This window comes from Gopherus flavomarginatus (genome assembly GCF_025201925.1).
Source record: "Gopherus flavomarginatus isolate rGopFla2 chromosome 13 unlocalized genomic scaffold, rGopFla2.mat.asm SUPER_13_unloc_1, whole genome shotgun sequence".
Taxonomy (NCBI): Eukaryota; Metazoa; Chordata; order Testudines; family Testudinidae; genus Gopherus; species Gopherus flavomarginatus.
Window position 1 is genome coordinate 4,731,513 of NW_026114609.1, and position 25,473 is coordinate 4,756,985.

The 25,473-nt window shown below is 49.9% G+C and overlaps 6 non-coding genes across 6 annotated transcripts; 4 read left to right on the forward strand and 2 right to left on the reverse strand.

Moving 5' to 3' along the window:
* Window positions 1–3,612: 3,612 nt before the first annotated feature.
* TRNAQ-CUG (transfer RNA glutamine (anticodon CUG)) lies at window positions 3,613–3,684 on the reverse strand. Its single transcript has one exon. It is a non-coding gene; the product is annotated as a tRNA-Gln (tRNA).
* A 4,680-nt stretch (window positions 3,685–8,364) lies between these two features.
* TRNAT-UGU (transfer RNA threonine (anticodon UGU)) lies at window positions 8,365–8,438 on the forward strand. Its single transcript has one exon. It is a non-coding gene; the product is annotated as a tRNA-Thr (tRNA).
* A 2,061-nt stretch (window positions 8,439–10,499) lies between these two features.
* TRNAK-UUU (transfer RNA lysine (anticodon UUU)) lies at window positions 10,500–10,572 on the reverse strand. The gene has a single exon. It is a non-coding gene; the product is annotated as a tRNA-Lys (tRNA).
* Window positions 10,573–13,612: 3,040 nt separating this feature from the next.
* On the forward strand, window positions 13,613–13,694 carry TRNAS-AGA (transfer RNA serine (anticodon AGA)). Its single transcript has one exon. It is a non-coding gene; the product is annotated as a tRNA-Ser (tRNA).
* A 6,284-nt stretch (window positions 13,695–19,978) lies between these two features.
* On the forward strand, window positions 19,979–20,050 carry TRNAA-UGC (transfer RNA alanine (anticodon UGC)). Its single transcript has one exon. It is a non-coding gene; the product is annotated as a tRNA-Ala (tRNA).
* Window positions 20,051–24,104: 4,054 nt separating this feature from the next.
* On the forward strand, window positions 24,105–24,177 carry TRNAK-UUU (transfer RNA lysine (anticodon UUU)). Its single transcript has one exon. It is a non-coding gene; the product is annotated as a tRNA-Lys (tRNA).
* The last annotated feature ends 1,296 nt before the right edge of the window (window positions 24,178–25,473 follow it).

A 25,473-nucleotide genomic window follows, 5' to 3' on the forward strand; every position in this document is an offset into this window, starting at 1 on the left:
ACATGCTCTTGCAAGGAGTTCCACAGGTTAACTATGCAACTTCCCTGAGTTTACCCCCACCCTCCCCTGGCCAGGTTGTATATGGAAAAGAGGATGAGGATGAGGAGAGCCATGATGTGTCTGTCAGTGGCTGGTGCCTCAGTTTCCTCTAGGCAGCAGTGCTGCAGGCTCCTTTGGTCTGTGCCCATGCAACTGTGTCTGGGGAAGGGGGAGTAGAGGCTCATTCTTCCCAGCCCCATGCCCCACCCCCAGCACCTGGGGAATCCAGGCCAAATTTAACCCTGGTAGCTGGGCTGAGATTAGCCTGGGCTGAGGCAGGGCTGGGGAGGAATTGGGAGGGAGACAGACACACCTGGTGTGAGGGAAGATCCTCCCATTCCCTGCCAACCCCCTTCACTCCTTGCAGCATAGCACCCCCTAGCATTTCCTTCTGTGTCATGGGAGCTGTCTGCTGCCTTCTTCTCCCTTAGCATCGTCTCTCCCCATCCTGAGGCACTGGTATTGCTCATCCTGTGCAAACAGGCAGGCCCCGGTGTGCCCCATGGCACTGCTCTGCAATTGTGGGGGCAGCTGTTGGATGGAGCCATATCAAAATATGGGAGCGGGCAAGGCTGGGGACCAGGACTCCTGGGTTCTCCCCTCAAATGTGGGAGGGGAGTGGAGATTAGGGGGTAGAGTAGGGGAGGGGCAGGGCTGGGATCCAGGGCTCCTGCTTTTTCTGGTTTTCTCCACCTCCTGCAGCTGCCTCGGTCCTTTCAGTGTGTTTCTTGTTCCAAATTCATTTGCTGACTTGTGTAACTCACCCCAGAGGTGGCTGCATCTCAGTGTTGGGTGAGGCACCCTTGGCTGCATCACCTCCTAACTGTGTCTCTCTCCCCCTTCGGGTGACCCTGCAGCACTCGGCAAACATCCACAAGATCATGGGGCACATTGAGCACTGGGCAGGCAGGGGTCAGGCCCCCAGCCCTCCCTCCAGAGAATGGGACTCAGCACCCCCTACTTTTTACAGGGATTAAAAAGGGGCAAAGGGGGGCAAATCAGAGGAGGGGGTGGCCAGGGTCTGAGCAGGGGTTGAAAATTGACTGGTCGGGGGGGTCAAGCAGCTGGAGGCAGAGTTAGGAGAGGGACTGAAGGGCAAAGTCAGGGAGGTGGGAAGGAGCCGGAGTTAACCCCAGAGGGAGGCGCTGCCAGAGGGTTAAACCCCGGCACAGGCAGGGACAGAGAGGTAACAGTGATCCCGGTGGGCTGAGACTCCAGTGTTTGCAAACATGGGTGGGGGGAGCAGAGGGCTTTTTTATTTCCCCTCCCACAGGCAGCTCCTCTCAGCATGGGCTTCCCAGGGCTGGACTCTTAAAGGCACAGGCATCCCACTGCCTAGACACTGCAGCTCCTCTCTGATGTAACCTACTGAGGTGCTGCAGTAGGAGACTCAATCAGTGAAACTGGGCATTCCCTATACGCCCCCTAGTCAGGGGGCTGTGCACTCCCTTCCCCGAATTTCCCCAACACCCCCTCCCTCAGTGATCAGCTAGTTACATGCAGCGCTGCCAATGTTGTCATTGGTTGCAAATTTGAATGGAAATGGAAACATTAACACACACTTTAAAAGCAGATACAACGTCTGAAAACTACTTGTACCTGAGAAAGTAAAATAGGTTTGGAAAGTCTGGACAAAGCCAAGTTTCCTCACCCAGCTGTTGTGTTTGCTGACAATGTCGGTGTATTGGCTTCTGCAGTGTTGTCCAACCTTAGAATTTCAAATGATGATTTGTAAGCGAGGTGTGAATGAGCTCTCCCTTGGCAGCTACTGATGACCAGGGTTGGGAGGAGGCTTTGGGACCAGACTGTATTTACATGAACTCACCTACTCTGCTGAGGTATCCAGAAGACAGAGCTGGGCTGCCTCTGCTCTAGGTGCCCAGAGGAGGGAAGGTGTGTGGGGCTCCAGCCTGGGACTCTTCCTCCCTCCTGCCAAGCCCTGACTATTAATCCCAGCCCTGGCACTCCTTTCTTCAAGCGCCATGTGGGCCAGAGGAAACGTTTGGTAGGAAGCACAAGAGCCAAGCCTGTGGCCAGCAGGTGAAGCAGCAAGAATCCTAACCATCAGCAGGGCCGGCTTTAGGCCGATTTGCCTGATTCCTGGGAATCGGGCCCCGCGCCTAAGAGGGCCCCACGCTTTAGGCGCCTTTTAAATTTTTTTTTACTTACCCCGGCTGCAGTCTGCTCCGGGGTTTCCATGGCCCCGTTCCCCTGACCAAAGTGCCGGCGGGAGCGTGGCTGCCCCACAGCCCTGCTCTCTCAGCTGGAGCTCTGGCCGGAGCACCGAAAGCTCCGCGGCCCCGGCTGGAGCTCTGGCCCGAGCACCTCAAGCCCCGTGGCCCCATCTGGACCTCCGGCCAGAGCGCGACAAGCCCCGTGCCCCCGGTTGGAGCTCCGGCCCGAGCGCCGCAAGCCCCATGCCCCCGGCTGGAGCTCCGGGCCCTTTAAATAGCCCCCAGAGCCCTGGGGTAGCAGGGGGCTCTGGGAGCTATTTAAAGGGCCAGGGCTCCAGCTGCCTCTGCCACCCCATCCTTTAAATAGCCGCCGGAGCTCCGCCGCCCCCATGCATTCCCCAGGGCTCCCACAGCTATTTAAAAGGTCTGGGGCGGGGTAGAAGCAGGAGAGCCCCAGGCCCTTTAAATAGCCCCCAGAGCCCTGGGATAGCGGGGGGCTTGGCAGCTATTTAAAGGGCCAGGGCTCCTGCTGCCTCTGCTGCACCCCCTGCCCTGCCCGCACCAGCCCCACCCCCCGCTGCCTGCAGCCAGCTCTGCACCCCCTGCCCACAGCCAGCCCCACCAAACCCCCTGCCTTCTCTCCAGCCAACCCTTGCCACACACCCCTGCCCGCACCAGCCCTGCACTGTCCGCCCTGCCCTGTCTCCAGCCAACCCCTGCTGCACCCCCCTACCTGACGCCAGCCAGTCCCATACTCCTGTCTCCAGCCCTGCCAACCCCTGCTGCACCACCCTGCGGCCCTGCCTGAAGCCAGCCTGCCCCACACTCCCCTGTTTCCAGCCAGCCCTGCACCCCTTGCCCTGCCTGCAGCCAGACCTTACCTCCAGTCAGCCCCTGCTCTGCTTTTAACCAGCCCCATGTCCACTGCCACTCTGCAGTTCCCAGGCCATTAACCTGCACACCTGCTTCAATGAGGGGGGCAGGAAGCAGCGGGGACCCACACATGTGCACACCCCCAGGGAGTGGCGGGGACCCCCACATGTGAAACAGCAGTCGTTAATAACCAATCAACAGCATATATGATGCAATGTACATAATAAACAATTTTATTATTTATATAGTTATGGAAAGTAAATAGTACATGGAAGGCTTTTTTTTTTACACTTTTTTCTTTTTAAGTTATCCCTGCCAGGGCCCTGCAGAAAGTGTTTGAATTGGGCCCTGCACTTCCTAAAGCCAGCCCTGACCATCAGCATAGCAAGTTCTAGAGCCCTAATCCATTGTGGACACCCTAGCCAAAGATGTGGCTCTTGGAGGTGTGAGTCACCCCAACAGGAGGGGAAAGATTCATTCTTACACACCTAGAAACAGGGAAGTTGAGCAGTGGGGCTTTACCATAAGGTCTCACTGAGATTTGAACTCAGACTACAGGATTCAGAGTCCTGAGTGCTGCCCATTACACCATGGGACCAGCTTAGGCTGCCTTCTCTGCACATCGGTGACCCTCATGGGGCTGCTTGTGTAAGGGGGCTCTTGGCCCTTTACTAAAACTTAGTGCGTATGCTGGGGGGTTGGTTGGCTAGTTCCCAGCACCAACTCCAATAGGGTTCCCCTGTGCAGGTTCCAATCTTGCTCACAGCAAGGCCTGTGTTTTAGCCAGTATCTCACCTGGGCAATACCTCTCTGCAACCCACTCAGACACTCTCAGTTCTCTCCCCACCCCAAGTAAATCCTGTTCTGCTCCTTTCATAGAGATCCCTGGGACAGCATCTCACACTGTGTCCCTGAGGTGTCAGGCAAACTCTCAGCACCTGAAGCCTCTGCCACTCACCTGGTGCCCCATATATCAGCCATAGCCCTGGTTCTGCTCCTCTCTCTAGAGTGCGAAGGAAGCCAAGTCAGCGACTCCATGGGAGCTATGGGGCTGCAGAATCAACAAAGAAAAAATAGGTGCTCAGCGCCCACTGGCAGCCAGCTCCCCCGCCCGCCCACTACAGGCCTTGCTGACAAGCTCCTCCTCTTCCCCTTCAGCACCTTCCACTTGCCAGTGATCAGCTGTTCAGTGGGGTGTAGGAGCCGCTGGGTGGGGAGGGGAAGGAGCAGGGACGGGAAGAGGTGGGGGTGGGAGAGGAATGGGGCAGAAAGGTGCAGGATGGGAAGAGATGGGACAGGGGTGGGGGGGGTAGGGCAGGGCCTGGGGGGGATTTGGAGGGATTTGTCCCGGACCCCAGACCCCTCTAGGGCCGGCCCTGAAGGGAAACGCTGACTATCACAGTGACAATAAAACTGACCAGCATTCCAGGGGAGACTGAGGGAGATCCACACTCATCAGGTCTCTTCTCTCCTGCATGGTGAGCCAGACACTGCTCTCTCCTGGCTCTCACTCTAGCAGCTGGACAACAAGGAGCCATTTCCCCACAGGAAGTGCATTGAATGCCCCTGTGGTGCTGGGGGAGCTGGCGCTGCTGCTGCCTGTGGGGCTGGCAGGGGGGTTGATGTCTGCACAGACTCTCAGCTGCCAGGCCGGAGGGGGCACTTGGGACCTTACCAGACTGACTCAGTGAAGATGCGGGGTTGACAAACCAATACAGATGCTCTCCAGAGCATGGAGCAGCATCCACCCATGCAGCCAGGCAATGAGCATTTCCCACAGCCTGGAGCCGAGGGGGAGGTGTCAGCTGCTGTTCCAGTTCCTGGGGGACAGGTCCTGTCAGCCAACAGACACTTCTTACTCACCACAGCTAAGGGCGCCGGGTTCCTCCGGTGGGGGTGTGAAGCAGCCGTTCGTTTTCCTGTCCTTTCTGTGTGCAACTGCTGACAAAAACATCCCAGACAGAGAAGCAACAGGCCAAAGTGCTATCATGGAACTGTTAAAGTAGCTCAGTCGGGCAAGCACTAGACTGAAAATCTGAAGGTCCTTGGTTCACTCCCAGGCTTTGACAGGCCCTGTGTGTGCAGGGAAGGCTTGTTTTCTGGGAGCACAGCAATGTCTGCACCCAAGATGAGTTCCTGAACTTGGGATCTGCAGTAGGAAAACACAGAATGAGCTTCTGCCCCTAGTTGGCCCACCTCACCTTTAATAATGAGAGCTGTCTTTCCCAATATGGTAGGAAGAAAGTGAGGCAGGGCAGCCCTCAGGAATGGTGCCAGAGGGCTGCTGGGCAGGGAATGGGGATGGAAGCTCCTCTGTGCAGCTGAGCAAGGGCAGTACCAGGGAAGGGGCATCTGTAAAAGTGACACAACACACCTCTCCTCCTCTGGGCAACTAGAGCAGAGGCAGCTGGTGCTGACAGCTCCAAGGGAAGTCTTAAAAGCCACAGAGCAACTGAGGTCAGGCCTAGAGGAGGGCAGGACCATGCCTATGTGTGGCCTTCATACAGGCACAAAAACACCCAGCCAGGCTGCTCCCTGCCATGCCAAACACCCACTGAAGGTCACCAGCATGCGGGGCAGCTGCTGATGTTCTGTGGCCAACATCACAAGATGGTAGGAAAGCAGGGCCAGCCCCTATATTGGGGCCTCTGACTGGTCCCACTCACGGTGCTCACTTTTGCAGTGGGGCAGGAGATTTTATCCCAAGAGGCTTTTCCTGAGCTGGCGAGAAGCAGAGAAACACCCAGGCTCCGAAAATGCTATGTAGCAAATACCCTCCAGCACAGGGACAGGTGCACACGACGGCCCAGGCAGTCGCCCACTTTCTTTGGCAAGCCAGGAATGGCAAAGGCTAGACTGGAAGCACTTGGCACTCATGCCCCCGCCTTTGTGACTCCCAACTCCTTCCCTGGGCTCTAGCTGAAGCCAGAGCATTGGCCTGAGCAGCCAAGAAGAGGTTCCAACCCTGCAGGGAGCAGGACTTTCAGCACAAAGGTAAAACTGCAGAAAAACCACCACCAAGGGACTCAAACCCTCAATCTTTTGATCCACACTCAGATACCTTATCCATTAGGCCACATGAACGGTTCCTAGGACTTTTTTTGCCTCTCTTTTGCGTACCTGCTTGCTCTTGTGGTGAATGGTGAAAATGGTCTAAACAAGCCCAGGTAGCTCAGTTGGTAAAACATCAGGCTTTTACTCTGAAGGGCCAGGGTTCAAGTTCTTGTCTGGGTACTCAGCTTTTTAGTTGCCTTGTGTGTCAGGAACCAAATGATTCCTGGTGCTGTCCACCAGCCACATGCTGATTCCCAGAAGCCATGGCCATTTCCTGGAAAGGTTCCTTTCCTCAGGAATCAGGAGAGAGGCCACATCCACAGGAACAGGCCTAGGACATGCAGTCTCTGGCTGGCAGGAAGCACTGTGGGGCCAGGTGCTGAGAAAGCTCAAAGGGAGAGCAGCAGAGCTGAGGGGAAGAGAGACAGAGAAGCAATGAGTACAGAGGGCAAGTGTACAGGGGGTTCTGGTCTGGCTATTGTGGGGAACTTCCCTGGTTTATACATGACCCTGGTGCAATTGGCAAGAGAAAGGATCTGAGTCCCCACCCCCTTACCAGAGGCCTGCCTGACCCCAAGGACGCTCTTTCTACTCTCATGTGTGGCAGAGTCCTCGTAACCGCAACAAGGCTGGGCCCAGGAATCCTGCTGAAAAACCAATACTAGTCTGGCTGGGGAATCTGGTTTGAATGTATTATTAGGATTCTCTTCTGATTTCTGAATCAGTTCAGCTCAGTCTTTGTCCTCCAGGTGTGTTTCCAGCTGTTGAGTTATGGAGGAGAGAGGCCAAGTCATGGTGTCTCTACCCTTCTTTCATCGTTTCTTCCAGCTTGTTAGGAAGCTCCTTTGCTAGGATGTGACTCTAGCAGTGTCCATCCTCACAAGGCAGACTTGTACAAACCATATTATCATTATAGGAGAGTGGTGAATATGGGGCTTCCAGGGTGCTGCTTTGAGCACAGCGTGCCACACCTGGGCTTCCATGGCAATGGAGAGGTACCCTTAGAGTCCATCTCTCCTGGGATAAAGATGGCAGCAGGGCTGGCCTGGCTCATCTGACTTGGGCTCATAGACGTAAAGCTGAGGGGCTAAAAACTGTGGTGCAGATATTTGTGTTCACACTGAAGCCTGGGTTCAAAAACCCTCACCCCTTGTGGGGCCTCAGAGGTTGGGCTCAAGCCCATATGTCTGCCCTGTAATTTTATAGAAGTTTGGAGGGAGTTTAGCAAGTGGAAATAGTAAAACTGCATTGAGGGGAGTGGACCACTGACCTATCAGCTCTTAACACCCAAACTTTTAGTAACTCTATTATCAGTGCCTGTGCGTGTAATTTAAACCATAGGTCCATCTGAATCTTGTCTTCTATCAGTAGCCAATGCCAGGTGCCCCAAAAGCCACTCCCCAAGGCACCACTGGGAGTTGAATCCAGGATCTCCTCTTTACAAAACAGGTACTTTAACCACCTAAGCCATGGTACCTGCTGTTACTTAAAGCACCGTGTCTGCCCACACCTGACTGTCTGGCAATCCCCAGTGGGCCCTGACAAATGTTGCTCGTGTTTGGCTTCTGTAAAGCAGAAGAGCAGGTGAAGTTTTGCTCCCAAGATGTGTGTGTGATTCTTTGGACAGATCTACACTATAAAATTAGGTTGGTGTAATTACGTTACTTAGGCTGGCAATGCAGTATATCAACCTAATCCCAGTGCAGATAGCGGCTCAGCTGTCAGAATTTTCTGGAACTATGAAAGGGGAGGGGCCCAGCCTCTGTAGCAGGAATGCAGGGCAGGTGAGTTCACAGTGGGCATTATGGGATACTGGTGGAGGCCAGTTGTGGTGATATAATGAACAGCAGCATTTACACTGGCAATTTGTCACTTTAAGTTTGCTGCACAAAGCTCTAGGCCTCTCGTCGAGGTGGTTTTATTTTGTCACCAAAACAGGGCAGTTTTGTTGCCAGACATGGCATTGCAGTGTGTGCACCAGCCAAAAGCTGCTGAACAAGGGAGTGTTGTGTGTTTTTCACACACCTGAGCAATACAATGATGCTGAAATAACTTTGTAGTGCAGACTTGGCCAAAGAATCACACACACACACACAGAGCTTGCAAGAAAAAGCTCTCCTGCTTCTCTGCTTTGGAGAATCCAAACACAAGCAAAGCTTGTCAGGCCCCAGTGGGGATGGCAGGGAGACAGGTGTGGGCAGAAACTGTGCTTCAACTACAGGTGGGCACCATGGCTTAGCTGGTTAAAGCCCCTGTTTTGTAAGCAGGAGATCCTGGGTTCAACTCCTAGTGGTGCCTTGTTGATTAACTCTTGGGGCACCTGGTATTTGCTACTGCCAATGCCCAAAACACAGAGCTTGATGGGCCTTTGGTCCAGCCCAGTATGGCAGTTTAAATTATACTCACAGGCACTGATAACAGAATTACTGAAAGTTTGGGAGTGAAGAGCTGATAGGTCAGTGGTCCAGCCTCTCACAGATGAGCCCCTCCCTCTGGGACAGGGGCAGGTCTGGGCTCTCACACCAATTGCTCATTGTGGCTGTCAGAATCTGTGAGCAGCTCATTTAGTTTGCACCAAGGGTTGAGCCCTGCTTCATGCACCGTGTGTGAGAATGAAAATCCTAAACCACCCTTTGAAATAACGAATGCAGCAGGACGTGTTATTGTCACTGCCCCAAAGCAGATAGACAATGGAGAAATGCCACTGAGTCCAGCGTATTACTCCACTGCCATTTTACCTTTTTTGCTTGCTAAACTCCCTCCCAACCTTGAGGGCTCCCAGAGCCCGATATTGAGCTTGAGCTGAGATGTCTACAGTGCAAATTTACCACCCCACGGCCAAAACCCTCAGGAGCCTGAGCTGGCACAGGACAGCCTTAGGTGTTTCATTGCAGTGTGGACATAGCCGAGCATTATGTCTACACTGCCATTAACACACCCAAGTCACTATTCTCAAACCCTGAGTCAGTTGATTGAGGCTTGTGGGGCTTGTGCTGCAGGGTTATAAAATTACAGTGTAGACACTTGAGCTTCAGCCCAGCCTCTGAGACCCCACAAGGAGTGAGGGTTTCCAAGCCTGGGCTCCAGTCTGAGCCCCAGGAGCCCAAATCAGATCATCCAGGTAAGCGGGATTTTATCACAGTGTAGATGCCCTCTTAGGATATGTCTACATTGCAATGTAAGCCTAAGGTTAGCAGAAGTCATGTGAGCAGCCCCAACACATAAACATAAACCACGAGGAAAAGACCCACCCCCAAATAAGCTGGGCAGTGTCCTTATCCCTACGGTTTGTAAGTCCAGCAACCAAAAGTCCTTAAATATGAGCTCCCCCGTTACTCCACTCACAGCTGTTGTCCTTAGTCAGTGCAAGCCCAGAGGTGTCTCTGTAGAGTTCACCTGCCATCCTGAGTGGAAAAGAGGAAAAATAAGAAGGCACTGAACATCACTGTCTTGTCCAGGAACTCACTCATCCCTCCACTGCCACCCTGTCCTAAAGTTGATTTAACACCTAAATTTTGGTATTGGGACCCCAGCCCACTTGGTCCTGGAACCCTTGTCCCCTGCCTACCAAGTGCTATTGAATTGAGGGTGAGTCCTTCAATCAGAGTCTGCCAAGCACAGTTGTGCTGCCCTTGATTCACACAACAAGGATAACAACTCTTTCTTTCTCCTGTCCCAATAACAAGGAGACTGGGAATCCAACACGAGCCAAAAGTGATCATTTTGGCAAGCAATGCAACATATTTCCAACACACTGTAAAATCCACATGCAGATTCATACACGAAACCTTGCAAGAAAATCTTCCTGAGGGAGTCTGAAGCACCTGCAGCTGGAGGGAAGGAGGGAGCAGTGGTTTGGGATTGAGGGGCACTGGGAATAGGAGGGGCCTGTGCGTTGGGATTGAGGGGCACTGGAAATAGAAGGGGGCTGTGGGTTGGGATAGAGGAGAAGGGTGAAGAGGAGTAGGCTCTGGTTGGGAGTGAGGAGCAGTGTGCATAGGAGGGGCAGTGCATTGGGACTGAGGGTCACTGGGAGTAGAGGGGACATGGGTTTAGGCTGAAGAGCATCATCATTTGGGGATCCAGCAGGATAGAGGAAGGCCGCAGGTGATTCTAATTCCTTAGAGATATTCTGTTTTGTTTTCTCTGTGTGCGTGTGCATGCAGGGGAGGAACATGCTGTGTGCCCAGAGGCCATTATTCCTCCAGGCTGCAAGGATAGTGAGGATGTCAGGAAGTTGCCCCTTCAAACCCACACACACAAAGGCCCTTCTTAGGAAAGGCACAGTCTTGAAGAGAAAAAGTAACACCAAAGAGGACATCAAAAGAACAATGTTTAAAGATATAGTGAGTAGTTTATTACCTGACCAGGGACTTGAACCCTGGACCATCAGATTAAAAGTCTGACACGCTACCAGCTGAGTTAGCCAGGCTCACAGTAAATAAAGGACAAGTTATGCAGAGGAGAAACTGGTCAAGAAAAAGGGAACTGGATACAATATGGGAAACCTGCTGCTCTGTCTCTCTTCCCAGTCCTGGCCTGGCCTGGTATTAGTGCAGGTTAAAAAGACAGGGAAATATTGGCATCTACCAGCCTTTCATAGCTGTACAAGACTCAGGCACAGTACAGAGGTGCCCATCTACAAGTGCCGAATGGTTGGATTGGCTAATGCAGCTTGTAGACGTGCAGGGCACACTGGGATATACAGCCAAGTATCCATCACATCATTATTTCAAAGGGATAATGATGGGAAGGTTCACAATTGACTCATTAGTTGCATACAAAGGTGCATGTTTGGCAGTTACATTGGGAAATTCTGGCTCCTTCTCAGGCTCAGGTTGGCCACCCCGGTCTAGATGTAGAAGTTACAACATTGAAACTTGAAAGAGGGACCAATTTCCCCATCATTTCCCACCTTTACATCCAAACATGATGACTTTCTGAATGAACCTGCCTCGTTCAGCCAGAAGATCTTGGGGTGGGTGTAGGAGTCACTGGGTAAAATTCTCTGGACTCTGTTCTGAATCAGGTCAGAGCAGAGGTACCTAGTGATCTAGTCTGGCTGTAAAATCTATATATCAACCCCAAATATGGTGTGAAATTAATCCTCAGGAATGGCTGTTCCCCACCCAGACCCAGCAAAGGGCTTTCCAAGGAAGGGGGCTTTTGAGGAAGGAAAGAAGAAAGATATCCTTCTCTCCCTGCAGGAACTGGGCTCTTCACTTTGGACAGAAAGGAGGGGAAGGAAATGGCCACATGTTGGCAGCAGAACTAAAGAAATGAAACACAACAGGCTTCTGTGCACATTGATTCTGCACAGTGAACGAACCTGACTCCTGTATCATGAAAAGCCAAAAAGCCATTTCTTTGTACGACAGGGAGAAAAGAGTTCCAATCATTCCTGCCCATTTACTTTTGAATTATTTTACATTATAAAGAAAATTGTAACAAAATTAGTCTGAAATTGAGCTGCCTGTTATTAAAAGCCTGTTCCCCAATTCAGTTCCAACTGCCCTGCAAGAAACACCCCCAGGTCCCTGCTCACCCCAGGAAGAGGAAAAAGAGAACCCCCCCACTGGACACTGTCCTTGGCTCCAGGCTGCTGTCCCAGAGTGTGGGTGGGGACTGATTGTTTGCTGCTGAGGAGGGAGCCAGTAGAGGCCTCTGGTGCTCTGCTCCTAGCATCTGCCCAGCCCAGGCTGTCCTCTGCCCCAGCTGCTGCTCCCAGCCTGCTCTAGAGTCAAACAAGCAGGGCTCCCAGGGGAACAGAGGCTGGGACAGGGCAGCAGCCTGGGTTGGGCTGGGAAGATGCTAGGAGTTCTCGTTTCCTGAGAACTGGCCCGGCTCCCTCTCAATAGCAAACAAACCAATTCCACATCCCCTCCCCAGAAAAATCAGCCTGAAGCCAAGGGCAGCAGGGGACGATTGCCTTTAGTTCCCACCAAGGCAGGAGAGAACCCAGGGCCTTTCTAGCAGAGCTTATGGAACTGACGTGGGGAAACCAGCCTTTAATAACAGGCAGCTCAACTTGAAACTAAGTGTTTTTAATGATTTCTACAACATTAAATAACCCTTCAATTGTAGTGTCATCATCCATAAAATTGCTTCAGCCTTACAGGTTCTCAAGTACAAAACTAAACATCTCTTTAAATCCAAGGAAGTGGAGATCAGTCAATCTTCAGAGTCATCCCACATAAAAGAATCATGTTGTGGTACATACTGGCCCCATCATGTGGCCATCGCCTTTTCCTCCTCTCTGTTAAAAGTTTTAGTATTTTGCACAGAAACTTTCTTCCCTCAGGAGAGACCTGGGAACCAGGGCTGCCAGCCAGACAAACACCTTTAAGAGGAAGTGTAATCTGTCAAAAAATGATCTCCCTCCTTCAGTTCAGTGACACTCTGAAATGTTACTTATCAGGGCAGAGCCGGAGGATTGAAAGCAGCTACATCAAGCCTCTGTGTAGCTAGCAGGAATGAACACAAACACTCCCTTGTATCTGAAGAGATGTTTAGTTTTACCCTTGGTAAACTACAAGGCTAAAGGGAAAGATGATGGTGGTGTCAGATATAAAGAGTGAAACATAAAACAATCATCATAGTTATGCCCATAGCAACTGTAAATATTTCTAAATTCTTCTTATTATCATCAGTGTATTATTTTCTCTGTCATCTAGACATTGACTAGACCTTGACCAAGAAATTTGGATCTTGACAAAATAATCAACTACCTCTCGTTAAGGTAATGGACTTGACACCCACTCGGGTGTCTCCACGCAGGTTCAAGTACTAACAACAGTGGCACCTTATAGCCATAGCTTTTAATCAGGGCAATACATTGATACAAATTCCTGTTAAATCATTTCTCAGCCAGAGTCCATCGCCCACATTCCTTAAGACACTGGGCCACCATGTGGACGTTTAATTTCCCTCCTCAATTTCATATAGAGGCACAATTTCCTTTGCACAGATCCAATAACAGTAAAACCTCCCTGTGTCTCTTGTCTGAGCCAGGGCATTCGATTCCAGTGAACCCTTCTCTCCTGCAATGGCAATAGTCAGACAGAGGGGACGTGGTCACCTGCATCCCTGCCAGGGAGATATTGGCTCGGCTCTTTCTTTCTGCTGCTGTTGTTAGTCCATGAAACATCAGGGATGGAATGCAAGGCTGAGCTCACACACCAATCCCCTGAAACATTTCAGTGCCCCAGAGAAATCCTGCCCCCGGCTATTGGAATGATATGGTGGAGATTCGAATTGGAAAGGGACTGTCTGAATTGTCAGTGTGGGGAATGAACAACAATCTATAGCAATGTCATTAGCCACAAACACACTAATCATGCTCCAGCTGGAAGGGAAATGGGCAGGAACTCTTGCTGTTCACCATGAGTGTGCTGAGGGAGCTGGTCTGAGCCATTTGAAGTGACAATTCTGTGAGAACAGGTTCATCATGTAGGGTAGTAGCTATACATCAAGTAGTTGTGGCCGAGTGGTTAAGGCGATGGGCTAGAAATCCATTGGGGTCTCTCCACGCAGGTTCAAATCCTGCCAACTACGGAAGCATTAGTGTATTGTCATTGCTGCTGTCTTACTGCCTGAGCATCCATGGAGCCAGATCTGGTCTCCCTCTGAGGCTGGCTATGCCTAAAATACTGCTGTAGCCCTGTGGAGTAGACAGCTGCTACAGTGAGGGAAGGGGTTTTCCGTCTGTGTAATAGCAGCATTGGCAAAACAATCTTTTCTTTCACTTAGTGCTATCTAACCATGGCTTAGGTCAGCTTAATTATACTGGTTCTGGGGAGTTTCACACCCTGAAAGACGTACTTGTTAGAGGGTTTGTCCCATCACCCTCCCATTCCCTGGTCCTTCTCACATGACCAGAGAGCAGCAATGCACGAAGCTCAAAGGTGCAAACAATTCAAAGTTTATTGGGGTAAACTTCCAGCAAGCAATGATTCCAATTTCCTTCCTCAGTATCCCCCTTCCCAGCTCTGACACCACAGAGGCTTGTCTTTGTCCTTGTTCCTATTCCCCCCCTTAGCAAAACATAATTCCAGTTCCCCTACCTCAATTCCCATTCACATTCCCCCCCTTACTTCCTCATTGACTGCAGACTATATTGTAAAACTAGAGTTCTGCTTAGCTCTATCTTAACCAATCATTTTACTAACCAATCCTAACATATTATAACATGATTATCTAACCAATTATACCCCACCACCTTAACTGGTTTACACAAAACAAATTAATTATACAGCAGACAGAAACAGTCACAAAACCAGACAGAGATTATACAGACAAGTAATAGGAAAGTGGGAACTACAATGACAAAACAACAAAGAAATGAGGATTTCACACCCCAGCTGTTGGTAAGTGAGTTGTTCCCAGACAGGATACTATCATAGTAGAGGTTGTAGGTGCTGGTTGCTTAACTGTCTGGCGCACAGGGCAGGATTTTGAGGTTCACCATTACTCTCTCAGAATGCCAGCACCCATCTTTTGTTCACATAAAAAGCGAACAGCGAGATTCCAACACTGCAGAACTCATGGAGCTTCAGGAAACGTGTAACTTTAGGTCCGGGTGAGTGTGTCTAAAAATCAGCTGTGCTGTAGAAGGTCTCTAGGAGTTGAAAGAGATGTGCCATCTTGACCTCCCTAAAGAGTTATACTAGTACTAGTTATACGTTTCTTTTTTTCCAATCCATTGGGTGTTCTGGTCTCTGCATGGAGACGTGGTTTCAAATCCCACTCCTGACATGATCATTTAATTCTATCTGCAGAAAATGGCCTCACTTCAATCTCCTTTGGAACAATAGAACCCCATTTGCTTAGCTTTTCTATTCCAGTAGTTGTGAGAGAAGTTCCAAACCAGGGGGAAACAGGGCCTGTTCTCTCGACCCATCAGTTTTTGTCTTCCTTCATTCCAAGCCATTTCCTGATACATCCGTATTTCCCACATTTTTATGAAATTTTAGAGTCATCATTTAATTGCCACACAACTGTACTTATGAAGTGAAGTGAAACACAACATTTTTTGGATATTCTTGCAGAAGAGTTTTGTTTTCTGACCTGGAATTGAACAGGGGCTACCCGAGGGGGACAATGCTGCTCCCTTTTCTTTGCTCATCCAAAAAACATAAGTTCGTGGTGCCCTTTGTTTCCCTGTTCTTCAAACACCTGTCAGGGTGGCCTAGGGAGACTTGGCCCTGACTCTCGGGGTCCCTCCCTGCCCCACCTTTCTATGTGATTCTGTTGTGTGGGTTTGTGCTGTGTCGTTGTCCCACACTGAGCTGTTTTGCACAGTGTCACTTTGCACTCTGATGCATTGTTTCGTGTTGTATGGTTTTTGTACTGGCTTGTGTTGTGTTGGTTTGAGTTGAGCTCTTTTGCAGTGCGTCATTTTGCCCTATGGGACGTTCATTTGCATGGTGCTGAATTGTCGGGCTTTGCACTCCTACGTGTTGTCACTTTGTGCTGTGGAATGTCAGTTCACGCTGAATTGTTAGATGTTAGATTGGGGTGTTTCCACTTTTGTTGTTGTTTATATTGTATTGCGATGGCATAGAATTATAGAGCTGTACGGCTGCAAGTGCCCTGGAGAGGTCATGAAATCCAGCCCTCACTGCTGAAGCAGAGCCAAGCAGAGCTGATGCATTGGGGGCCATGTGGGGTCAAGTGCCCACAGCAGTCGGCCCAGGCAGGGAGCAGAAGGAGGGAACCAGAACCAGAGCAGGTTGTCTAGGGGACCAAGTATATGCAGAGTATCCTTGACAGAGGTTTGTTCAACCTGTTCTTAAAAGCCTCCTACGACAGAGACTCCACAGACACCCTTGGGAGCCTATTCCAGAGCTTAACTATCCTCAGAATTAGAAAGCTGTTCCCAGTATCTAACGTGAATCTCCCTGGCTGCAGATTAAGTCCATTACTTCTTGTCCTACCATCAGTGGACATGGAGACCAAATGATCATTGTCCTATTTATAAAGACCAAACTTTTCCCTCTGCAATCATCCGTTAACTGGTTATTATCCCCTCTTCTTGCCTGGGGTACAATGGAAGAGGAGAAAATACTCTCTTAACATAGGATGCAAATGTCAGTTTGTTCTCTCTTCATGTTTTAGTGAAACTCAGAGGGAAGAAGAAACATGACCTGCCAAAGAGCACAGAGAGTTTGTTTCAGCTGGATCTGTGACTATTAGCAGAAGAGTGACACCTAAGGGCTGTCGCTACCACCCACTATGGGGCTTGAATTTATGATGGTGGGATTAAAAGCTTCATGCTCTACCAACAGAGCTAGCTAGATTTAAAGTCAGTCAACTGCCCAGTCGCCGTGTAGAAGGTGCCCTATAAGAACATAAGAACGGGCATACCGGGCCAGACCAAAGGTCCATCTAGCCCAGTATCTGTCTACCGACAGTGGCCAATGCCAGGTGCCCCAGAGGGAGTGAAGGTAACAGGCAGTGATCTAGTGATCTCTCTTCTGCCATCCATCTCCATCCTCTGATGAACAGAGGCTAGGGACACCATTTTTTACCCTTCTTGGCTAATAGCCATTTATGGACCTAGCTACCATGAATTTATCCAGTTCCCTTTTAAACATTGTTATAGTCCCAGCCTTCACAACCTCCTCAGGTAAGGAGTTCCACAGGTTGACTGTGCGCTGTGTGAAGAAGAACTTCCTTTTATTTGTTTTAAACCTGCTATCTATTAATTTCATTTGGTGACCCCTAGTTCTTGTATTCTGGGAATAAGTAAATAACTTTTCCTTATCCACTTTCTCAACATCACTCATGATTTTATATACCTCTATCATATCCTCCCCTTAGTCTCCTCTTTTCCAAGCTGAAGAGGCCTAGCCTCTTTAATCTCTCCACATATGGGACCCCTAACCATTTTAGTTGCCCTTTTCTGAACCTTTTCTAGTGCTAGAATCTCTTTTTTGAGGTGAGGAGACCACATGTGTACACAGTATTCGAGATGTGGGGGTACCATGGATTTATATAAGGGCAATAATATATTGTCAGTCTTATTTTCTATCCCCTTTTCAATTATTCCTAACATCCTGTTTGCTTTTTTGACCACCTCTGCGCACTGCGTGGACATCTTCAGAGAACTATTCACAATGACGACAAAATCTTTTTCTTGACTCGTTGTAGCTAAATTAGCCCCCATCATATTGTATGTATAGTTGGGGTTATTTTTTCCAATGTGCATTACTTTACATTTATCCACATTAAATTTAATTTGCCATTTTGTTGCCCAATCACTTAGTTTTGTGAGATCTTTTTGAAGTTCTTCACAATCTGCTTTGGTCTTAACTATCTTGAGTAGGTTAGTATCATTTGCAAACTTTGCCACCTCACTGTTTACCCTTTTCTCCAGATCATTTATGAAAAAATTGAATAGGATTGGTCCTAGGACTGACCCTTAGGGAACACCACTAGTTACCCCTCTCCATTCTGAGAATTTACCATTAATTCCTACCCTTTGTTCCCTATCTTTTAACCAGTTCTCAATCCCTCAATCCCTGAGGGTGTTTATTTGTGAGCTGAGGTTCTCTGTCTGACATTTGACTTCTTTCCTGGTTTGTTATGTCCCCAGCGAGCAAACCAGAGCTGTCACAAGGCTGGTTAGATGCTGCTTTCTAGACCAGAAAGCTGGGGTTGATTTAGCATGCTGCCATCATCAGCTGGTCAGAGAAACTATGGGGGAGGGTGGAATTTAGGATTCTCCCACCAAGGGGAAGTGCTGTTGGACTCATCTAGTGGGGGAGAATCTGAGTCTGAGTTCCCCACATGACACACACACATTTTCACAGGGAATCAGGTTCCCTGGAGAAAAACCCATAAGAAGCCCAGACCCAGGAGTGTCAGAGAAGGGAATCACTGTTTGCCTTAAGAGGTGGGTGAGGGAAACCTACAGGTCCTTAGATCCCTCCAGCGCCTGATAGAATCATTTGTGGGGAAAGTCTGGGGAAGCCAAGGAGCACAAAGAGAGGGAAAAAGGCCTTTCAGCTGTTGTGCAATCCCCATGCTCTCAGTAGAAGGGTCCAGGGGGCTCAGCACTCAGAACTCAGAAGATGGCAAAGCTCAGAGCCCCGTTCCACAGAGTCAGACTGTGATCAGCTCACAGTGAGAGGAAGCAACACCCCTCCCTTGGTCTCTATGCCAGAGCTCCTATCGTCTGAGTGTCCTTCCTGCAAGAGTCGGCTGCTGAGAGGGTTGCGATGGGATAAATAAAGACAGAGGAGGATTGTTCCTCCTGGGTTTTTTTTTTGTGTGGCTCTGTGATCCTGCTGGAGGAAGCATCATTCGAGTTTGTTTCAGTGACTTGTGTTGGGCTGAGGTTGTGACTCTGAGTACAGGGGTTCCTGCACTCTCTGTTCTTAACCCCTCAGGGAGTGGACAATGGAGTACTGTCAGAAAGCGGATAGAAAGTAGCCTAAGAAAGTGTAGTTTAAGAGAGAAGAAAAAGGATATCATCAGCTCCATAGTGGTCTAGTGGTTAGGATTTGGTACTTTTACTACCATGGCCTGGGTTCAATTCCCAGTCAGGGAGAAGTGATTTTAAACCAAAAAAGCTTCAGTTATTCTTCACTTGCAATGTAAACAAATCTGTGGTATTTTCCTGATTCCCCCATCTTCCCAGTGTCTCCACAGCAGGGCTGGCTCCAGGCACTAGCGCAGCAAGCAGGTTCCTGGGATGGCCAATGGAATGGGGAGGCTTCTGTGGCAAATGGGCCCTCTCAGTCCCTCTCGGAGGGAAAGACTTGCTGCCAAAAGCGGCAGAGGTAGAGCTGCTGTTGATTGCAGCTTTTTTATATTTTTTTTCCGCTTGGGGTGGCAAAAACACTGGAACTGGCCCTGCTCCATGGAAGACAATTTGTTAAATCCCAGATGAGTGGAGTTAAATCAGTTCTCAGCCTGAGTCCTTAGGGCTTAATCCTGAGGATATTGTCCCATCATGGGGCCATTTCCCTCCTCTCTTTCATACAGAAGCACAATTTTCCTTGCACAGCCACAGGAACAGCAAGATCTTTCTCCGTCCCTTGTGCAAAGCAGGGGGCCAAATTCCATCTAAACAATGGAGAAGCAGGGGCCCTGGGCACATCCAGCCCTGGCAGTGAGATGTTCCCTCGCCTCTTTCTTTATGCCCCTGTTGTTATTTCATGGATTGTCTGGGATGAGGGAAAAGCTGAGTTCACTCCAGGTGGAGGACAAAAAGAACTTTGAAAGTCTCAGGCCCCAACCTCTGCTACCAGGATCACTGAGGTGCTGGGGATTTGAGTAGGAAAGGCACTGTGTGAATTGTCAAGGTGAGGAATGAATAACAATCTACAACTAGATCCACCTCATTAACCACTGACACAGGCTAATCCTGTTGTGGATAGAAGGGAAACTGGGAGTGACTCTTTGCTGTTCAGCCATGGAAACAGTGACCCAATTGCACCGCAGTGAATGTCCTGGGGAAAGCTGGACTTCACAGGCAGGTGGAAACACCTAGAACTCCCCACCCTACTTCTGCTGCCAGGGTGAGGTGTTGAGATGCTCACAGCATCCCCCACCATGACCTTGCAGCAGGGTATTGCAGCACTCCCCCGCCACCCAATGCAGAGGAGAGGGCTGAGTGTATCTCTGCCCCCTGAGTCCAGGGCACAAACTCTCTCTGCCCCACACATAGAATTTGGCCCTGCTGAAAAGTCACCCCTATGAACAAGTAACCTCCCGGAAAGCAGGCCTGGCTCTCAGAGAGGGGAATGGGCTTCTCTTGAAGCTTATAGGTCACTGGCTGCAGTGAGAACAGGAGGGCTCTGAGTGTAACCCATAGCAGGCCCAGCATACCAGGGGATGTAGCTCAGTGGTAGAGCACATGCTTTGCATGTATGAGGCTTTGGGTTCAATACCCAGCATTTCCATGCTCATTTTTTCACCCTGCTCTTTGCTCATGCCCAGAGGAGATCATAGATTAGCAGTCGCCCTGCATCAGTTTCAGTCCTGCTCAGTGAGGGGCAAGTGCCAATTGCATGGAAGGTCTGGGGAGTTTCTGCTCCTAAGTCACCTTGGTACATTTAAGATTCCCTCTCTCTGTGCTGCTTGGGACAAGGGTAGATGAGAAGGGCGAATCCTCCAGCACTGGAGGGAAAGGTCCCATCTGCTCAGACTGAGATTCAAGGAAACAGAGGGGCAGTCAGTGCTCGGAAAGGAGAGAGGTCAGTGATGTACACCCAACAGGGGACACTGTCATTTTGAGTATCACAGGGGTAGCTGCGTTAACCAGGATTTGTAAAAAGCGAGAGTCCTGTGGCACCTTATAGACTAACAGACGTACAGGAGCATAAGCTTTGAGGGGTGAATCCCCACTTCATCGGATGAATGTAGTGGGAATTCTGTGCCTGGCTAGCCAACTACAAAAGCAATTTCTCCTCCCTTGGCGTTCACACCTCAACTGCTAGAAGAGGGCCTTATCCTCCCTGATTGAACTAACCTCCTTATCTCTAGACTGATTCTTACCTGCATATTTATACCTGCCCCTGCAAATTTCCGCCACATGCATCCAACGAAGCGGGTATTCACCCACGAAAGCTTATGCTCCAATACGTCTGTTAGTCTATAAGGTGCCACAGGACTTTATGTCTTTTTGAGGTGAGTGCAGCTTGCTTGGGAGGTGCTGACGATGGATGGAAAAAAGACTGGAGTCAATGACAGATGAGACCACAGAAGGGGAAGGGGAAGCAGCCCCGCAGAAGGTCCTGGGTGCTCAGATGCCCCAGTTATTGCACCCTGGCCTGTCGCAGAGAGAGAAAAGACACCAAGAGACCCAGCCCCCCTACAGTGATCCCATGGACAAGAACCTGGTTGGGAGTGGGGTGAAGGTTCCCTCTGGGCAAAGTGGAGCTGAAATCCCTCAGTGTCCTGGAATTTAAGCAATGGAAGCTTCAAACCCTGCACGGGTGTGGGCTGAGGTGCATCCGCAGAAGGTTGGGCTGGACAGGAGCGGCAGGTTTGTATAATTTTTGGTTGTGCCCAGAATGGGACCAAGTCCTGCCCCACCCCCCATACACACCTGCCTAAGGCTCTGGGAGGGAGTTTGGGTGTGGGAGGGAGAGGGGTTGGAGTCTGGGAAAGCGTTCGGATGCAGGGTCTGGTCTCAGTCAGGGGGTTGTGCTGCAGGAGGGTGTGCAGGGGGCAGGCTCTTGGAGGGAGTTTGGGTGCAGGTGTGGGGTCTGGCTTGGGGTTGGGGGTGCAGGAGCAGGTGAGGGGTGCAGCATTTACCTCGGACATCTCCCGAAAGCAACCTGCATCCCCATCTGGCAGAAGCCCCTAAGCAGGAGGGCCGGGGGCATCTCTGAGCATGGCTGTCCACAGACTCCACCCTTGCAGCTCCCATTGCCACAGTTGGTAGAGTTGGCACTTGGGGTGGGGGCAGCACGTGGAGATCCCCCCACCCCAAGGGCCGCAGGGATGTACCAGCCGCTTCCGGGAATGGTGTGCCACATGGAGCAAGGGTGGGCAGGATGCCGCTTTAGTTCCCTTGTGTTGCTGCTGGTGGTGGCAGGGGTCCCCGGGCCCTTTTAAATTGCCCTGGGGCGACAGGCGGGACCAGTGGGGACAATCCCAAGGTCCTAACGTTGCTTTGCACAACAATAAATCTTGGAACAGGACAGAAATGAAATGGCAGCAGAACCTAAGGAATTAAAAGCCTCCAGATTCTTGTGTGTGCACTGACTCCAAACTGAAACTGTAATTTGACTCACTTTGTGTCTGCAGCCAGTAAATATCAGGACAAAATCATTCCAGTGATCGTGACCCTGGGTTTGAGGAGGCTTTGGTCTTATTAAAATGTAGCTAGCATGTTTCACTTGTGTTTTTAAAGGTGGCTTCCCCAAGCAATCCCAAGTTGTTCTTCCCACAGCTGGCTGATGGGGGGCAGCAGGGGATCTCCCCAATCTGGGGGAATCTCTCTAGGCCCCACTGTTAATTCTTCATCCTTTCTCCCCCTAATCGCAGACACCCCTCCCCTCCCCGATATCAGTGTTTTAGAGAGACCCCTCCCTCCCTTTATGGGATACAGACTCTGTGACAGAGACTGACTGGGGCTCCTCTCTGCATGGCCCCAATGGGGAAGGAAAGAGACTGGAGGCTGGGGGGAGAAGACAGGCAGAAGGAGTCAAATGGGGCTAAACCAGAATAGAGGAGATTTTCTTCCTGTTAAAAAGTACTGGAGTCTCATGGCTGAAAAGCCGCATCTTGAGTTAGGTTTGATGCATCAGCCTTACAATCGCCAAGCAAAGGTGTGACCCACAAAGATCGATAACTGCCTGCTTCCCAACGTTGTCTAAGAAGCACCTGCACTGGTGGAACAGGTTAGTGCAGAGGGGGATACTGCTGGGTTTATGAATTCAACCATTATCTAGAGCCCTGGTTTCTATTCCTTGTGTAGTTTCCCCAACTTGCTTTGCTTAATTCACATGGAAAGTGCCTTACTAGGAAAAGGAGAGTAAGTTCTAAAATGCGGAAGTAGGTGCACAGCTTGGAAACATCCCCCCTGTGCTGCCATTAGTTCCAGTAGATTGTCCACTGGCAGTATGAATTGATTTCTTTGCTGCTGTGAAAGCTGCCAGGAAAAGTCTCTGGTCACCAGAGCTCCCTGTTTCCTCAAGCACATCTCTGGCTCCTTCCCTTTTTCAAGCCTTCTTAGTGCAATTGGCAGCACATCAGTCTCATAATCTGAAAGTCCTGTGTTTAAGCCTCAGAGAAAGCAATGAGTTTCACTTCCTAGTTCAGATTTTTTACAGGAGATCAGAGAAAAGAAACTAGAGGAGAGTGGTTTCTAGACACCCTCCCGCCCATCTAACAAACACACAGATTTTTCTAAGGCATTAACTTTTCCTTCTCTGTGGATCTTGTAAACATGCAAGTCTAAGCCTAATACAGTATGAAACTCAATACAGATCAAATCTCACCCTCAGAGATCTTCCATTAAGCTTCTTTCACAGACTAGACTTATTTCTTGTCTGGGCCCAATCTTTCACCTGGTATAGTCCTTGTTCCAGCTCAGGTGGTAGCTAGAGGATTTCTCTTGACTGCACCCACCTTTCTTCTGTTCCACCCCCTTATACAGCTTTGGTACAAGGCAGGAATCTTTTGTCTGTCTCCTGGGGAAGAGCCCCAGGTTTAAGATGGATTCCTGTACCAGGTGACATGGTCACATGTCCTGTGAGACTCTAAGCCTTCATTCTTTCTGGCCTGACTCCCAGATGGTGCAGGACACAGCCATCTGCAGTCTATTGTCCTGGTTAATGGGAGCCATAAAGAGTCCAAACCACTATTAATGGCCCACACTTTGCATCATTACAACAGGACCTCAGAGTTATAGTTCATATTTCTAGTTTCAGATCCAAGAATGATCGATTCAAACAAATAGGATGAACACACACAGTAGATTATAAGCTTTGTAATGATACCTTACAAGAGACCTTTTGCATGAAGCATATTTCAGTTACTTTATATTCACACTCATTAGTATATTTTCATAAAATCCTATGGAGTGCAACGTCACAGCAGGGAAAGGGTTTTACTGCGGCACCTGGGAGCAGTTGAGTTTCATGTTCAGGCTGTGGTATGAGTTGCTCCAGGTTTCTCGTAAGCACACAGGGACCTTAGCCAGTGCTCTTGATACAGGAATGGCCCCGACACGATAAAGTGAGGGGGATTGCATTTCACTTTTTTATTTTTGTATTTCCAATGACATTTCTGTTTGTGATTTTGTTTTGCTTTGTATAACTGTGTTTTCTCCTGGATTTGATATTTAACTAAAAAACAAATAAGGCCTCAGGGCGCCGGATGGAGGAGCAGGCTGGGGCTAGGACTGCTAAGAGAGCGAGAATAGCAGGTTTTCTGTATTGTTTCTTGTCTTCTTTTTCATGACTAGTTTCTCTTGTGCACTAAATTTGTTTTTTTCACATGTGAGCCTGGCTAGCTCAGTTGGTAGAGCATCAGACTTTTAATCTGAGGGTCCAGGGTTCAAGTCCCTGGCCAGGTGAAAAAGGAACTGTTCCCCTCAAAATAAAAGAAGGCATCTCTCCAGGATGTTATTTGACAACACCTTTTTTTCCCCAGGAATTGGCCTTTCCTAGGAAGGGCTGTGTCCTGCCTGGGACTGAAGGGGCAACTTCCTCACATGCCCACTGGCCTCTCAGTCTGGATTTAGAAAGGCCTCTGGGAGCTGCAGCAAACTGCTGCGTGACAACTTGGTGAGTAAATGCAGGGCTACCCGCACAGGGTCATCCACACCAGAACTCAGCAGAGGTCTGGGGGTTCCCTATTGGTCCTATGGTGTAAGGGCTAGCACTCGGGACTTTGAATCCTTCAATCTGAGTTGAAGTGTCAGTGGGATCTAGGACAATTCCTGTGCCACAAACCCTGCTGGGTCTTCCAAGTCTCTATCTTGCTTTCTGAAAGGCCATGAAAGCTTATCTTTTCCCCACTAGCTATTGTGACTTGAGCACAAGAGGGGATGTTTGATCCAGAAGCCTGGCCGTGCCTGGGGTCCTGTAGGTAGGGATGCGAGCTGCATTTCCTCTGAGTCCTGAAGCTGGGCTGCAGCCTGGCCTAGGAGGCAGCCCTGCTGGTTGACCTACTGGCCCAAAGACACTTGTGCGGTGTTGGTGTCCCCAGGAATGCTGAAGGGCCTAAGGGAGGGAGGCCCAATACTTCCCGCTATCAGTAAAGGTGGAAGAGGAGGGCTGCAAGAATGGGCAGGTTGATGGCTGGGCCTTCTAGCGTTCGGCTGGGGACGTGGTGGGGAACGCGAAGTGGGAGAAATGGTTGCAGGCCTGTGAGGAATGGTTTGGCCAGTGGCATAAGTGGATTGTGTCATTACCTACAAAGTTGTGGTGCTCAAGACCCATCTGTGGGGAATTTCCTCAGCCATGTGTTTCCCCCTGCTCCACGAGTGCTGCTGAGACTGAACACGATGGCCTTCCACCTCTTGTGGGGCAATAGGATGTCCCTACCTAGTCAGGAGAAGTGTGGCTTTTCTGCCGTATTAGAAGGGGGGTTGGGTCTGATGGGCTTTGAAGCCTTGTACGGCTCTACTTTTTTGTTTTTTCAATTTTCAGTGCTGGCTGAGCTGGAAGGCAGTTCAGGCCCGAGATAAATTTTGAGGCAACCGCAAAGAACCCAGCTGACTCTTCCGATATGGCCGTATTTTTTTTGACCCCACTGGATGCAGCAGCGGGTATAGGATGGCTGATGGTGGCAGAAGTGGGAGGAGTAGACTCATAGACTCATAGACTTTAAGGTCAGACGGGACCATTATGATAATCTAGTCTGACTT